At 32.4% G+C, this 4323-nt stretch overlaps 1 long non-coding RNA gene across 1 annotated transcript; it reads left to right on the top strand.

Annotated features, from left to right (window-relative positions):
- LOC109839892 lies at positions 333 to 1459 on the top strand. The gene is made up of 3 exons (XR_002246758.1): positions 333 to 386; positions 469 to 523; positions 1400 to 1459. It is a non-coding gene; the product is annotated as an uncharacterized LOC109839892 (long non-coding RNA).

The raw sequence follows: 4323 nt of genomic DNA, 5'->3' as shown, positions 1-4323 counted from the left end.
TACAAAAAACCCCCAAAATTGATTTCTTGCAGCTCGATTTCAAATCTCACGCTTCGCCTCAAAAAGAATGGTGGTGCTAGAATCGGTAGTGGATTCAATCAAAGAAACCCTAGATTGCGTCGGCGATCTCCAAATGAATCTCCTCAGGTTCTTGTCGGCGACAGAGCCCGGAGTCCTCGACGAGCTGTCGTCGCTCCAGCGGACAAGTGCTTTCCTCGTGCTCGCCCAGTCCGCTTCCTCTCTGTTGGCAGGTATAAAACCCTAACCCGAGCTCATTGATTCTTTGGCTTTCATAAAAAAAAATCTTTTTTTTCTTTTTCCTTTGAGCAGTGAGATTGAGGTGCATTGGAATTCGACCAGATGATCATCCTATCAAGACTGAGATTGTAAGAATTTATCTTGATTTTTGTGGGTTTAGTTGTTTTCTGCTAAGAGATTGATAATTAAGCATGTGGGTTTAAATCGTAGGAGAGATTGACCTTGTGTGAGGGGAAATTGGAGCAATTTGGTAATTGGAACAAAGGTATTCTACTTTTGTTGTTAATTTTGCTCATTTTATTGTGTTCTTTGCTCTTAGTGGTTGGTTTTGTTTGCTATCCGATGTGTGGCGGATAGTTTTGAAATCTTTGCCTATTGTCTGAAACTATCATAATGTTTCTGAGCTTAAATGTGACATCAAATGCTGGGAAATGCTGGGAAATACTGATAATCAATTTTAAACTTGTTTAGTATATATTTAATGTTCATTATGAAGACATTGTTGACATGATGTTGTGCTTGCTGAACAACCGATAACTGACATGATTCTAAATATGAAGTATTTGAAATGGATTCGGAGGAATGCTTGCAAGCTTATAGGCAAAGGTTATGAAAGAGAACAAAGAACTAGCTATCAACCTTAAGTGAGTAAAGGCACAAGGGGGCTTGAATGTTAATCACCATGGGCTTATCCTAATCATTCTATTTTCTACAACTCCTTTGGATAGATTCGATCTCAGAATATTAATTCGGGAATCTTTGTAGTTCTTCTATCAAAATATTTGATTGTTCTAGTTGAATTATTCTTCTGTTTTGGATTGTTTAAATATGAATCACAAAGTGACCACGGGAATGTTGTTACATGGTATCATTTTCCTATTTGGTGATTTTCCATGCTAATTCAATTGCTTGAAAATTTATTGCGACTAGAAATAACATAACTATGGGTTGCTGTTGGATATTTTTTCCTTCTTCATACTAGACATTATTGGTATTGGTACAATATGGTTGTGAACAGATGATTAGCTTTTCTTCAATTGGAAGTTAAGGGCTTGAAGTTGGTATTAGAGTTTTTTGAATTGCATAGTTCATTATAGTAGAGAATAAGAGTTTTCTCTGGCAAATTTTGTTTTCTTTGCAGTCTGAAAATGTTCTATCCAAATCATTAAGGAGGCTGCAATTGATGGAGCTCTCAATAGAAACCCTCAGTGTATGATTCCATTTTTTTCCTTATTAACTTTTAAAGTCTTGTATTTCTCGACTTGTGCCATTATCGATTTCTTATTGGATTATTACCTTTGAACCTTAGGCTACAAAATTTGGGAAGTCCATGAATGCTCTGTACAAGCACAAATCAAAATCAATCCGGCAACTTGTCCAGACCCTCGTCAAGTGAGTTTCATAATGTCTCGCACAAAATAATTAGAAACTTTTAGACTTGCTATGAATAGAGGGTGTAATTTCAATTTTCTTAATTTGTGGTTTAAGTATTATTCAAATTACTTAGACTGTAATTTATTGTGTAGTTGAAAAAGATAGATGCTGGACTCATACATACTTGACATAGACTTACAGATTCCTTTCGTCTTCTTTTTGCATTTTGCGTTGTGGCTTCATTTCCTCTATCAGTTTTTACCAATAGTTTCCTAGTAAAATGGTCAACTTGAGTAGGATCAAAAAAAAAAAAAAAATCCTCTATCAGTTTTTACCAATAGTTTCCTAGTATAAATAGTGGTTCTCATACGTATAATGTAATTATGAGAAACATATGCTCAGTCGAACATCAAAGTGAACGAACTGACACGAGTCTTATGAACTAGTAATACAAGTCAACTTGAATTTGTAAAACAGGACGGGTATCATGAATAATTTGAGATCTTAGAATAAGATTTTTTTAACTCAAAGCAAATAAGCATATATTCATCCAGATAGGTTCATAGGTTGAACTTGAAAGTGTTTCTACTTAGTAACCTAGATCAATTTTTCTGCAGTACTTTATGTATTATATAATTCATAAAGTATTTAAGCTGACATTTATATGTTTCCTCCCATCCACCAGTAATTATAAGTGACAAATTTAATAGCAAAGAACAAAGAACATGTGTCTACTAAATAGGTATGTAAGTATCTATAGATGGAGTTTGTAAAAAAATTTGCTCGATATTAACAGGTCAAGCTTGAATATGAACTCATATCCTGTAACTATAAGTCACATTGAATTGATCTCAGGTTTATTTCACCTGTATCTTCTAAATATCAAAATTTATTCTTCTGACATATTTCAAACATTGATGAACTCTTATATTTTCACTGTATTGTCCAAGCTTTTTGGGTGGAAATTTGATTTTATTTATGGCAAGTTTGATTTTATTTTTGCCATAGGAATTCACTGAATTGAACCATTATGCATTTACTTTTGGTACTTGGAATTTCTACTTCGATATTAACTAAGATAAGCCATTTGAGATCATGTTTTAAACTAGACTAGAATGTTGATCTTAATTCTTGATCTCTTACTTCAATGCTTGGTTTTCTAAAATTCCTAATGAGTTCTGTTATGCTGCTTCTTGATACAGATTTATTTAAGATTTCACTCAATAGGAATGGGACCTATTCCTTGGGTTCTGATGTCAGAGGTACTACCAGCACAAAATCCTCAAATTTCCCTCCAACTATATTAATTTTTCTTTCCCAAGGCTAAAGTTCAAGACCTATTCCAGATCAGATACATCCATTCAGTTATTGTAGGAAACCTTTCTAATGATATTTCTCACTGAATGTAGATGAATCAGTATTTATCATATATTTTTATCAAAAGAAAAGTATTTATGGAAGGACTTTCCATGCACAGGTAGCATTCGGCCTAATGATGCTTCAACAACTTGGCAGAGTAAATGAAATTGAATTCTATAAATTATACAAAGTTCATCAAGTTATGTAAAGAATTGTATTTTTTATTATCTATGTAAACAATTTATACATCTCTCTAGTATTTTGGTTAATGTATTATTTGAATATAATTATATTTGATATTGAAATATAATTAGATTGTGTTGTATATGAATATGATTTGGTGTTGTGTAATATTGTGTACATGCGATATTATATAGCGTGCAACGTAGATTCTGCAAAAAAAAATAAATATTGTAGCATTGTTATAGACCATATAACCTATATCGACAAATGTAAATTTCCTCATAATTGAATTTCTTTGGCGAGGAATATGGGGTACTACCTACAACGACAAATTTAAATTTTCTCATCTTTGAGTCCCTTTACTAAGGAATTGTTTTCACGAGAAAAAGATACATATAATGAAGAAAATCAATTTCCTCGTTAAAGATTTACCTTTGGTGAGGAACAGTTTCCTCGCTGAAAGATACTTACAACGATGAAAATAGTTTTTTTTAGAACTTTTATTATATAAATTAAATATTATTCACATATCATTGGCGAGGAAACTATAGTTTAGCGATAAAAAAAGTATGAGATTAAGTGAGGAAAAATATCAAGGCTAAAGAGTAACAACGAGAAAAGAATATATTTATCGCAGAAAGGATTTCGCGAGAAATTATAATATTCATCACAGAAACTTTTCTTGACCACCCTACCGCGAGGAAATGGTGACCAAAGTTTTTTCCTCGCCAACACACTACGGCGAGGAAATCTCGACTTTCAACGACAAACTTGTTCCTCGCGGATTAGCTTTTCTGTTGTAGTGTTGTCAATAAATCCAAAAGAAAATTCATAAGTTATCAAACCATAAATCATGATTGATTGAGAACATATAGAAATAAATTATTATGAGAATGATGTCTCAACACATGAAAAGCAAAGTATAAATTTATGAAAACTTATGAAAGCCAAAATCTTATTCATGAAAAATTCAAAAAAAAGGCAATAAAAATGATACCAAAAAGAGACCAAATGAGAATTCATGAAAGGCATAAAGTATCATTTTAACAAAGATAAGATGATTGAGCAAATACATGATTCAAATGACAATCATGCTCAAACCACAAAAAAATCTAAGTAAAGAGGTTAGGCAAAGATGTCCACAAAAAA

This window comes from Asparagus officinalis, chromosome 5 (assembly GCF_001876935.1).
Source record: "Asparagus officinalis chromosome 5, Aspof.V1, whole genome shotgun sequence".
NCBI classification, from domain to species: domain Eukaryota; kingdom Viridiplantae; phylum Streptophyta; class Magnoliopsida; order Asparagales; family Asparagaceae; genus Asparagus; species Asparagus officinalis.
This window is presented reverse-complemented; position numbering and strand designations above follow the sequence as displayed.